The sequence below is a fragment of the Rana temporaria genome, chromosome 2 (assembly GCF_905171775.1).
Source record: "Rana temporaria chromosome 2, aRanTem1.1, whole genome shotgun sequence".
In the NCBI taxonomy this organism is placed as follows: domain Eukaryota; kingdom Metazoa; phylum Chordata; class Amphibia; order Anura; family Ranidae; genus Rana; species Rana temporaria.
In genome coordinates this window covers 363635106-363648546 of record NC_053490.1, presented here as the reverse complement: position 1 = coordinate 363648546, position 13441 = coordinate 363635106, and positions in this window count along the sequence as shown.

The window sequence follows — 13441 nt, the reverse complement described above, 5'->3', positions numbered from 1 at the left end:
CAGGCAGCCAGCGCCGAAGAAGAAGGCACCGGACATCTGCAGAAGAACCGGGGTTCGCCGAGTCAACAGCGGAAGAGGGGAGAAGATGGAAGAAGACCCCCGGAGTCCGGAGAAGCCCCCCCCCCGGAGAGCGGAAGAAGAAACCCCCCCCGGAGAGCGGAGAAGACCCCCGGAGAGTGGAAGAAGAAGCCCCCCCTGCTAATAGAGCAAATAAAGAAGACAGGCGGGGCATCCGGAGCAGAATAATAAATTATTTTAAAAACCCTTGTGTTGTGTGTTTACTAACTTTAACTTTTTGCCTACAGGTGAATGGATAGGGGTACGATGTACCCCATATCCATTCACTTAGGGTGGGGGGCCGGTATCTGGGGGCCCCCTTATTTGAGGGGACTCCCAGATTCCTATAAGTCCCCGCCCGCAGACCCCGACAACCAACGGCAAGGGTTGTCGGGAAGAGGTCCTGTCCTCATCAACATGGGGACAGGGTGCTCTGAGGTGGGGGGGGCCCGCAGTGCGCCCCCCTGCCCCAGAGCACCCAACCCCCCCATGTTGAGGGCATGCGGCCTGGCACGGCTCAGGAGGGGGGGACGCTCGCTCGTCCCCACTCCTTTCCTGACCAGCCGGGTAGCGTGCTTTGGATACGGGTCTGGTATGGATTGTAGGGGGACCCCCTACGTCGATTTTACGGCGTAGGGGGGTCTCCTTACAACCCATACCAGACCTAAGGGCCTGGTATGCTCCTGGGGGGGGAACCCATGCCGGTTTTGTTTTTACAAATTGCCGTGGAGTTCTCCCTCGGGAATGCATACCAAATGCCGTCGCTGGAATGGGCTTTTACATGGTGTGACTAGTTTACACTTTGTAACACCAGCCCTAGTTTTACACTTGCAAACTAAAACTTACGGCGAAAAAACGAAGCTGGATAGCTTTGTGGATCGCCTTAAGTGCTAATTTGCATACTAGAAACGGCATTTCGACTCGAAATGCCCCCAGCGGCGGATGCGGTACTGCATCCTAAGATTCGGCAGTGTAATTCAATTACACATGCCGGATCTTCTGCCTAACTTTGGAAAACTGCTTCTGTGGATCAGTTCCAAAGTTAGGACAAGGGATACGATGGAGTAACAGCAGTTACTCCGCCGTATCTCTTTTGAGGATCTGGCCCAGAGATCCTGTGTTTCTGCAAACAGGAACACGCATCTCTGTCTTTCCACAGTTATATATTTCCCACACAGTTAGAAAGCTCTCCCTAGGGACACATTTAACCCTTTAACCTCCCCTAATGTTAACCCCTTCCCTGCCAGTGTCATTAGTACAGTGACAGTGCATATATTTTAGCACTGATGACTGTCTCGGTGTCACTGGTCCCCAAAAAAGTATCAAAAAGTGTCACTTAGTGTCCAATTCGTCCGCAGTTTCGTTATAATTTGCTGATCGACCCTTTTACTAGTAAAAAAAAAATGAAAATATCCCATTTACCAAATTTACCAAAAATATGTAGCAGAATACACATTGGCCTAAATTGATGAAGAAAATAGGATTTTTATAACAGCTTACCTGTAAAATCCTTTTATTCGAGTACATCACGGGACACAGAGCTGCATAGTTATAACTATGTGAGTATATAGGCCACCTTCAGGTTATGGACACTGGCACAGCCAAGACAGGAAGTCCCCTCCCCTATTTAACCCCTTCCATACTGGAAGTACCTCAGTTTTTGTAGCAAAGCAATAAGTATCCCAAGAAGAAGGGTGGGAGCTCTGTGTCCAGTGATGTACTCGAAGAAAAGGATTTTACAGGTAAGCTGTAATAAAAATCCTATTTTCTTTTTCGTACATCACGGGACACAGAGCTGCATAGTAATAACTATGTGGGATGTCCCAAAGCAATGCCATATGAGGGGAGGGAGACAACAAAATAAAGCAGGGCGCAATCAGATGTGAAGACCTATACTGCAGCCTGCAGCACACTGCGCCCAAAGGCGGTATCCTCATGCCTTTTTACATCCAACTGATAGAATTTAGTGAATGTATGTACTGAAGACCAAATCACTGCCCATGAAGCACTAACTGCTCTGGTAGAATGCGCTCTAACTTGAAAATCTACCTTTTAAACCATAAGCCTGAATAATAACTTGCTGAATCCACTTGGAAATAGTAGATTTTGATGCTGCCTGGCCCTTCCTGGGGCCTTCTAGCAGCACAAACAAAATATCAGTTTTCCGAATCTGAGCAGTAGTCTTCAGATAGACCTTAAAGCGGGGGTTCATCCAAAAAACGAATTTTTAACATTAGATTGAGGCTAATTGTGGGAAGCACAATCGGGTGTTTTTTTTTTAAATCAATGCAGTACATACCGTTTTAGAGATAGATGTTCTCCACGGCTTCCGGGTATGATCTGCGGGACTGGGCGTTCCTATTTGATTGACAGGCTTCCGACCGTCGCATACAGCGCGTCACGAATTTCCGAAAGTAGCCGAACGTTGGTGCGCAGGCGTCTTATAGAGCCGACTCGCATTCCGGCTTCTTTCGGCAACTCGTGACGCGCTGTATGCGACGGTTGGAAGCCTGTCAATCAAATAGGAACGCCCAGTCCCGCAGATCATACCCGGAAGCCGCGGAGAACGTCTATCTCTAAAACGGTATGTACTGCATTGATTAAAAAAAAAACACCCGATTGTGCTTCCCACAATTAGCCTCAATCTAATGTTAAAGTTTTTCAGGTGAACCTCCGCTTTAACTGCTCTCACTACATCCAAAGAATGTAATGACTTCTCTTCTTCAAAACTAGGTTCTGGAAAAAAAGAGGGGAGAAACACATCTTGGTTCAAATGAAACCCTGACACCACTTTAGGTAGAAACGTAGGATGAGGACGCAACACCACCTTATTATCTTTATAAATAATCAAATACGGCTCTTTACAATAAAGAGCAGCCAACTCTGATACCCTTCTAGCAGAGGATATAGCCACCTGAAAAAACTATTTCCTAGTCAAAGGCCCTCCAGGCCATTTTATGTGGCCCTCGCACTTCTCCTGCAGCTTCAGGAGAGCTCCAGCCCTCCTCTGGTCCTCCTCCAGGCCCCTACTTTCTGCTTCTTGCATCCAGCTTCTTCCCAGCAGCAGCATAAGGAAAGGGGGGTGCACTGTGATGTAAGGGAGAGTGGGGGACTCAACTTCTGATAGTGGGGTGGCTCTTGACATCTAATGTAAGGGGAGGGGATGCGCTGGACATCTAATCTTACAGATACAATCGACCCTTTTGAGGGCAATCAAATTGCTGATGTGGCCCGCGATGAAATTGAGTTTGACACCCCTGGCGTAAAGGCTCAAAGGACTGCTTTTGCAATGCTGAAAGAGCCAAATTTAAGTCCCATGGACACAAGGGTGACTTAACTGGTGGATTGATCCGTGTTACCCCCTGAATAAAGGCCCAAACCAAAGAATGCATAGCCAGCGGTCTTTGAAACAATACCGACAAGGCCTGACCTTTGATAGGACTCAAGACCAGCTTCAGTTCCATGCCCAATTGTAGAAAGGCAAGAATTCTACCTATGACATACCTTCTAGGATGCCAACCCTTGGCTTCGCACCAGAAGAAAAATGTATCCCCTGACTGGACTTATAAGGCACTGAAATGTAAACAATATTGAAAAAGTTTTTATTGATAAAGTGCATTCATAATAATAAAAGTAGTGCATAAATGGAATGTACAAAGTACTGCATGTGAGTCCCTATTAAACAACAACCACAATAATTGACATAATTTTTCGATGGATCACCCAACATTTCGGAGAATCGATTCTCCTTCTTCAGGGGTATGCAGAAAAATCAGTCAGGTGTCTATAATATATAAAAACATTGATAATAATGTATCTGAGAGATAACAGTTCATAAAATGAATTTTTGTAATATATTTACTTACATATTTATAAGAACTCATTTATGCATGACATTCCATAGCATATTAAAAACAAGGAAAACCGAACAGAGCTGTGTCCTGGCTATACTGGCCTGCGGTGGTTTACAACTAATCACTGGTGGTGGCTTAAACCGCCCGGGAGAATTGTCACCAAGCAGGGCTGTTAGAAATCACGGGGCCCCATACAGCCTACCTGACATGGCCCCCCAGGCCCCACCCCAAATATATCAAAACAATATTCACAAACATATACACTAAAATCATTATTAGCGGACACGAACATAACCTGAACCTGTGTGAATTAGCCCTTTTTTAAATATTTTTTTTAAACATTTTTAACTTTTTTTTATATAATTTTTTAAAGAAATGTTAAAATGTATTAAAATTTATTTTATTTTACAATTTGTTCTTTTTTTAAGACACAGGTAAGTCAGCAGTGCCGTGGTTGGGCAGCACAGTGACAGGGGGCACAGAGGAGGGATCAGAAGTAGGGATGAGCGAAAACCCCACCGTTCGGTTCGCACCAGAACCTTCGAACGGACCGAACGTTCGCACGAACATTTAGAACCCTATTGACGTCAATGGGACTCGAACGTTCGAATTCAAAAGTGCTAATTTTAAAGCCTAATATGCAAGTTATTGTCGGAAAACGGGTTTGGGGACCCGGGTCTTGCCCCAGGGAACATGTATCAATGGAAAAAAAAGTTTTAAAAACGGTCGTTTTTTTCTGGAGCAGCGACTTTAATGATGCTTAAAGTGAAAAAAAAAAAAAAAATTCCTTTAAATATCGTACCTGCTGGGTGTCTATAGTAGTGGCACATGTTTAGAACTGTCCCTGCACAAAATGAGATTACTATAAGAAAAAAGTAATTTAACCACTTAAAGCGGTAGTTCACCCTCCTTCACCTCATTATTCCATTACTTTCGGCATCGTAGCGCGAGCTACGGTATGCCGGTCTTAAATTTTTAATCCCCGTACTCACTGTGCTATTGTTGATTGAAGAATCCGACTCCCGCGGGGAATGGGCGTGCCTATGGAGAGGGAGGATGATTGACGGCCGGCTCTGGCACGTCACGCTCCCCGAAGACAGCTGGAGTAGGTCTCGGCTATTCACAGCGCCTGCGCACAGGCTATGCGCAGGCGCCGTGAATAGCCAAGCCTATTTCGGCTATTTCCGGAGAAGCGTGACGTGCCAGGGCCGGCCGTCAATCACCCTCTCTCACCATAGGAACGCCCATTCCCCGGATTCTTCAATCAACGATAGCACAGTGAGTACGGGGATTAAAAATTTAGGACCGGCATACCGTAGCTCGCGCTACGATGCCGAAAGTAATGGAATAATAAAAAAAAACATTTTTTTTTTTTAACAGGGTGAACCCCCGCTTTAAGGACCGCCTCCTGTAAAAATACGTCAGCAGAATGGCACGGCTGGGCAGATGTACGTTCCGGTACGTCCTGTACATCTACCCAGACCCGGTCCGAAGCTGCGGGACCCGCAGACCCGATCGCCGCTGGGGCCCCCCGCGATCGGTCCCTGGAGCTGAAGTACGGGGAGAGCTGCGTGTAAACACGGCTTCCCCGTGCTTCACTGTGGCGGCTGCATCGATCGTGTCATCCCCTTTATAGGGAGACACAATCGATGACGTCACTCCTACATCCACACCCCCCCTACAGTTGTAAACACACACTAGGTGAAACATAACTCCTTCAGCGCCCCCTGTGGTTAACCCCCAAACTGCAACTGTCATTTCCACAATAAACAATGCATTTTAAATGCATTTTTTGCTGTGAAAATGACAATGGTCCCAAAAATGTGTCAAAATTGTCCAAAGTGTCCGCCATAATGTCGCAGTCACGAAAAAAAAAAAAAATCGCCGATCGCCGCCATTAGTGGTAAAAAAATTTTTTTTTTTATAAAAATGAAATAAAACTATCCCCTATTTTGTAAACGCTATAAATTTTGCGCAAACCAACCGATAAACGCTTATTGCGTTTTTTTTTACCAAAAATATGTAGAAGAATACGTATTGGCCCAAACTGAGGAAAAAAACTATTTTTTTAAATATATTTTTGGGGGATATTGATTATAGCAAAAAGTAAAAAATATAGAATTTTTTTCAAAATTGTCGCTCTATTTTTGTTTATAGCGCAAAAAATAAAAACCGCAGAGGTGATCAAATGCCACCAAAAGAAAGCTCTATTTGTAGGAAAAAAAGGACGCCAATTTTGTTTGGGAGCCACATCGCACGACCGCGCAATTGTCAGTTAAAGCGACGCAGTGCCGAATCGCAAAAAGGGGCATGGTCCTTTACCTGCATTTTGGTCCGGGGCTTAAGTGGTTAAGACTGCCTGCGGCTTTGATGTGATGTTTGGTCCCTGCAATGTGGATGAAAATCACTGAGAAAAATAGCATGAGTTTCCCCGCCCCCCTCCCCCCAGGTCATTACAAGCCCCTTTGGCCTTATATACTTTAAACAGCAGTATACAGGCGGTGCAAACAAGACAGGAACTGTAGGTTTGTTGTTAAGTAGAATCTGTTTGTAATTTTCAACTGGTACTTCTTTAAAGTGTAGCTTTAGCCATAAAATCTTTTTTTAAGCTTTTCTGAAAACATAGAGAAGGGTTATCACCCCTGTAACATTTGTTTAGCTGTCTGTGTGCATCTGTTCAGAAGATTGCACTTCACTTTCTGTCCCAATGACAAATGATTTTTTTTTTGTGAAACAAGGATTGTGATAAAGCATCAGTGGACAGGAGACACCTTTTACAGAAGAGAATTTCCCTTCCATGGGGTAGATTTTCTCTCACTTCCTGTTGTCTCCTTCCGTTTGCAAGTAGGAGTCGTTTGTAAGTTGGATGTTTGAAAGTAGGGGCCTGCCGTATATACTCTGCATAAATTTGGGCCCTAGGTGTTGGTGTTGCCACAACACTGTAAGCCCTCACAGTTAGTCTTGGTGGGCGCTGGAACGCGAAACGTGAAATATTAGATCAAGAATTGTAATTACACGCCCCTGTTAAACAGGGGCAGAAAAATTGGGCCGTAGGCACGGGAGCTGGTGCCACAACACTGCAACCCCTCACAGATACTCTAGTTCGAGCGCAGCAATGAGCCCGCTGCAAAGCATTGCATCAAAAATTGTAATTACATGCCCCTGTTAAACAGGGGCAGAAAAATTGGGCCTTAGCCACTGGTGGCGGTGCCCAGAACCAACAATGTTCTTACAAGCTATCAGCAAGATCATTGAGGAGGAAAAGTATATTCACTCAGCATCAGCATAGGCAGGCTTGAAGGGATCTTCAGCATCAGGTGCTTGGTAGCTGGTGGTGATCCAAGCCGGATTCATTTTTATGAAGGTCAATCGATCGACCGAGTCAGTGGAGAGGCGCACCCTGTGATCGGTTACAAAGCCTCCAGCAGCACTGAATGTGCGTTCTAAAAGAACGCTGGACGCAGGACAAGCCAGTAGCTCAATTGCATACTGTGCAAGCTCTGGCCAGTGATCCATCCTCAAGATCCAGTAAGCCAGAGGATTTTCGGTGGGAAAGGTGTCCAAGTCTGATCTTGCTCCTAGGTATTCCCACACCATGTAAAACAGACGCTGGCGATGGTTGCTGGAACCGGTCATACCCTGGGGCTGCGGACTAGACTAAAAAATTGTCTGAAAGCATCGTTCAGACGGCCACCTTCTCCACTGCTCCTTCTGTGACTCACCGAAGCTTCAGCAACACGTTGTCCAGGACCAGGATTTTGTAACCCCCCAGTCTCTGGGAACACGTTGCACAGACCTTTCTGCAAGGCCTCCCGAAGATGTTTCATCTTCTGCTACCTCTGCGCCGGCAACATAAGGTCCGCAACCATATTCTTGTAACGTGGATCAAGGAGAGTTGCCAGCCAGTAATGATCCCTCTCCTTAATAGCACGAATACGAGGATCCTTCCGCAGGCTTTGCAGGATCAGGGAGGCCATGCAGCGTAGGTTTGCTGAGGCATTCGGTGTGGAGTCCTCTGGGTCACTGAGGACGACATGATCCGCAGCCACCTCATCCCAGCCACGTACAAGTCCATGGGTTCCTTGGGACTGTAATTGATCCCTTGAAGACTGCTGCTGATGCGGAGTGCTAGGCACCACCTCCATGCTGACACAATCCTCCTCCTCCTCTTCCTGTGTGATAGGTGGGCAAGCAGGAACACTGTGTGGATAAAGTGGGCCTTGAGAGGTAAGGAAGTCCTCCTCTTCCTCCCTCTGTTCTGCCTCAAGGGCCCTGTCCATTATTCCATGCAGCGTGTGCTCCAACATGTGAATAAGAGGGACAGTCTCACTGATGCATGCACTGTCACTGCTCACCATCCTCGTGGCCTCCTCAAATGGTGACAGGACAGTGCATGCATCCCTGATCAAAGCCCACTGGCGTGGGGGGAAAAACAAGCTCCCCTGACCCAGTTCTGCTGCCATATTGGCACAGATACTCATTGATGGCCCTCTGCTGTGTCTGCAGCCGCTGCAGCATGGCCAACGTAGAGTTCCACCTGGTGGGCATGTCACAGATTAGGCGGTTCTTGGGCAGGTTGTATTCCCTTTGGAGGTCTGCCAGCCGAGCACTGGCATTACTGTATATGACCGTCGAAAATGCACACAGACTTTCCTGGCCTGCTTCAGGACATCCTGTAAGCCTGGGTACCTGCCCAAGAACCGCTGCACCACCAAATTAAGGACATGAGCAAAACAGGGCACATGGGTCAGTTGTCCCTGTCGCAGGGCGGAGAGGAGGTTGGTGCCATTGTCGCAAACCACCATTCCTGGCTTAAGCTGGCGTGGCGTCAACCACCTCTGAGCCTGCCCCTGCAGAGCTGACAGAACCTCTGCCCTAGTGTGGCTCCTGTCTCCCAAGCACACCAGCTCAAGCACCGCATGGCATCTCTTTGCCTGCATATCTGCGTAGCCCCTTGAACGCCTACGGAGCACCGCTGGTTCCGAGGACACATCAGCACAGGAAGAGGCCACAGAGGGAGAAGAAGAGGAGGGGGTGGAGGAGAGAGGTGTGTCACAACCAGTAGTAGCATTTTGGATGCGTGGTGGCGGAACAACCTCCAACACTACTGTACCTTGTGTCCTGCGTCCTTCCCACCTGCCAGCAGAGTCACCCAATGCGCCGTGAAAGATAGGTAACGTCCCTGTCCATACCTGCTGGACCATGAGTCAGCGGTTATATGCACCTTACCACTGACCGCCCTGTCCAGCGAGGCATGGACATTGCCTTCCACATGGCGGTAGAGAGCTGGAATCGCCTTCCGTGAGAAAAAGTGGCATTTGGGAACTTGTCACTGAGGGTACCTCACATTCCACAAACTCACGGAAGGGGGCAGAATCTACCAACTGAAAAGGCAGCAGTTGAAGTGCTAGCAATTTAGCCAAGCTAGCATTCAACCACTGGGCATGTGGATGGCTGGGAGAGAACTTCTTTTGGCGCTGCAGCAGCTGGGGCAGGGAAAATTGCCTGGTACAATCTGCCATCGGTGTACCGATATTAGATTGCCCGCATGTACTAGGCTGTGACACACCTAATTCTACACCTTCAGTCCTATCATTGCAGGCTTCAGAGAGTACTGAGGGTATAGTGGGGTTGGAGATCCCAGCTGATGAGGGGCAAGGGGAGGTCCGCTTTGTTCGTTGGTGTGGGTCTTTGAGGTACGCTTGCCAATGAACTGCATGGCAGGTCGACATATGTCTGGTCAAGCATGTGGTGCCCAAGCGGGTGATGTTTTGGCCACGCGAGATACGCTTGAGACATATGTTGCAAATAGCAACGGTGCGATCTGATGCACTCGTCTCAAAAAAGGCCCACATCAAAGAACTTTTGGAATAACGCTGAGACACAGCAGCGCCCTGCACATGCGTAGCTCTGCGTTGTGATGCAATCGGTGTGCTGCCCTTAAGCTGGCCCCTGGAGGGCATCCTGCCTCGTTGGAGATGTGCCTGTGCCTCCTCCTCTCTCCTATCAGACACCCACGTAGAGTCAGTGACCTCATCATCCCCTCCCTCCTCATCACTGTAGAAAACCTGTCAGTATGCTGCAGCTGGGGGAACTTGACTGCCAGATTGCTGTCCCTCTTGGGCACCCCCTCTCTCTGGGCTCACGTTACTGCCTTTCTCTGTGTACCATCATCGGAGCCTTCAAAACGCTGCGCATCCTCATGCAGCATGTACCCAACACTGTGTTCAAACAGTTCGGGTGACTCCTCAGGGGACATGGTGGGGCTAGGGAAGGAGTGAGTGATGCCATTGAGCAGAGGGAAGAGGAAGCCTTGGCAGCTACTTTGCCAGACAAAGTACCCTGAGCCTGGGTGAGAGAGGATGAGGACGGCTTGGTCATCCACTCTACCAAGTCTTCGTGTCAGGTCACCTGTGGCCAGGTGACAAGTGCACCCCGTTGGGGTCAGGGATGCACCACAGGGTAGTGAACCCTATGGCTGACTGCTGCGATCAGAGAGGAAGCGTGAGCCCAAGATTCCCCAGGGCGCGGAGTCTAAGACCCAGCTTTGTGTTCACCAGAGCCTCTGGTGGTGAGGATGGCCTTCGCCGCAGCTGGATCCAGGTCGTGACCCCTGGGGTCCCCAAGGTCACGCTACGCAGGGAGAGAGGGGAAGCAGCAACCAGGACAAGCGATAGTGATGGGTAAGCCGAGGTCGAGGCAACTGGCAGACAAGGGTAAACGAGGAACAGGCCAAGGGTCAGGGAAACAGGCAAACAGAGGTCAGAGACAAGCCAAGGTTGGTACACAGGAAGGTAAACGTAACACACTGCAGACAGGAACAAACTACAAACAAAGGTTGAACAGCCCTGCAGACCTGTAGTGCAACAGTTAATATATACTTCCTGGGATGGCCTGGGTGGGGCCATTCAGGGAGGAAGGTATAAAAAGACAGCCAGAAAGAGGGTCAGGCCTATAATGGACACATGAGACAGGTAAGCTGCCAGACTTTATTGCATAACCATAACACTTCGGCATGTTGTGGCTCAACACGGCCAGCTGCTGAAAATACGGACGTGCATGTCCAACGGCCACGTGCTGATGAGGATGCACCGTGTCCACGACCAGCACTGTTGCCTCTAGATGCAGAGCCTGCTTGCCCTCGTGACTCTCTGCCTCTCCTTGTTGTCCTTCCAGACATACTAATGGCCTGCAGAGGACAAAGGCAGTACACACACCTCGTAGCTTTAGGTGCAAACTGCAAAGGACACAGGCAGTACACACCAAGTAGCTTTAGGTGCAAACTACAAAGAACACATGCAGTACACACCAAGTAGCTTTAGGTGCAAACTACAGGGGACACGGACAGTACACACCAAGTAGCTTTAGGTGCAAACTACAGAGGACACATGCAGTACACACCAAGTAGCTTTAGGTGCAAAATACAGAGGACACGTGCAGTACACACCAAATAGCTTTAGGTGCAAACTACAGAGCACACGGGCAGTACACACACCTCGTAGCTTTAGGTGCAAACTACAGAGGACACGGGCAGTACACACCAAGTAGCTTTAGGTGCAAACTACAAAGGACACATGCAGTACACACCAAGTAGCTTTAGGTGCAAACTACAGGGGACACGGACAGTACACACCAAGTAGCTTTAGGTGCAAACTACAGAGGACACGTGCAGTACACACCAAGTAGCTTTAGGTGCAAACTACAGAGGACACGTGCAGTACACACCAAATAGCTTTAGGTGCAAACTACAGAGCACACGTGCAGTACACACCATGTAGCTTTAGGTGCAAACTACAGAGCACACGTGCAGTACACACCAAGTAGCTTTAGGTGCAAACTACAGAGCACACGTGCAGTACACAGCAAGTAGCTTTAGGTGCAAACTACAGAGCACACGTGCAGTACACACCAAGTAGCTTTAGGTGCAAACTACAGAGGACACGTGCAGTACACACCAAGTAGCTTTAGGTGCAAACTACTGAGCACACGTGCAGTACATACCAAGTAGCTGTAGGTGCAAACTACAGAGCACACGTGCAGTACACACCAAGTAGCTTTAGGTGCAAACTACAGAGCACACGTGCTGTACACACCAAGTAGCTTTAGGTGCAAACTACAGAGCACATGTGCAGTACACACCAAGTAGCTTTAGGTGCAAACTACAGAGGACACGTGCAGTACACACCAAGTAGCTTTAGGTGTAAAAACTACAGAGGACACCGGCATTACATACCAAGTAGCTTTAGGTGCAAACTACAGAGGACACGTGCAGTACACACCAAGTAGCTTTAGGTGCAAACTACAGAGGACAAGTGCAGTACACACCAAGTAGCTTTAGGTGCAAACTACAGAGGACACGTACAGTACACACCAAGTAGCTTTAGGTGCAAACTACAGAGGACACGTGCAGTACACACCAAGTAGCTTTAGGTGCAAACTACAGAGCACACGTGCAGTACACACCAAGTAGCTTTAGGTGCAAACTACAGAGGACACAGGAAATACACCACGTGAGAATACTACAGCTAGCACAATCAACTGCCTGCCAGTAAATTAGGAAGAACTGATCTAGCTAAACTATACAGTGTATAAATATATGTACAACACCTGGGATGTATATATATCCTCTACACACTGTAACTTTAACTGACTAGCCTGCCTGCTCTATCTACCTAGAAAAAAAGACACTCTCTCTCTCTCAGACAGATCTCTAACCACCGCCGCAACACACTATACAAGGCCGACCTGCAGGCCGCCTTTTATAGTGTGGGGCGTGTACTAAACCCCCTGAGCCATAATTGGCCAAAGCCACCCTGGCTTTGGCCAATTATGGCTCCCTGTTTTTTGCGTGCTGTGCTTGGCCAAGCATGCGGGTCATAGTGCATGCTTGGCCAGTTGTCATCCAGCAATGCCGCAGTGAATTATGGGCCGTGACGTTTGTATTTTGACGAACGATCGAACATGGGTTAGACTCGAACACGAAGCTCATCCCTAGCCAGGACAGTTCAAAACCCCCACAAATGACCCAATTTTGGAAAGTAGACACCCCAAGCTATTTGCTGAGAGGCATGTCGAGTCTGGAATATTTTATATTTTGACACAAGTTGCAGGAAAAAATAAAAACATTTTTGCACAAAGTTTTTTTTTTCAAATATAATTCTTTATTCAAAAATTTTCATTTATAACAAAACATATAAACAATATAATACGATAGCAAGAAAAGGAATAAACCTATATTAAAGTAGAGAACAAATCTAGCCATCCAACCTCACAATAAAAACAAATAAACCAACGGCATCTCATAATAAATTCATAAAATTAGGAATATAAAGCCATAAAATATGCCTAGTAATAAATATTGCTGCAATCATTAACCTGGATTGCATTCCTTCCATATCGCTACTTAAATTCTCCCTCTGTTTATCCCTTCCTTTCTCTACTTTCAAATAAAATAAACCTCTCCCCTGACACCTTCCCCTAGAGGTCACGAGGGAGGAAGTAAAAAAAAAAAAAAAGTGGACAAAGTTGTC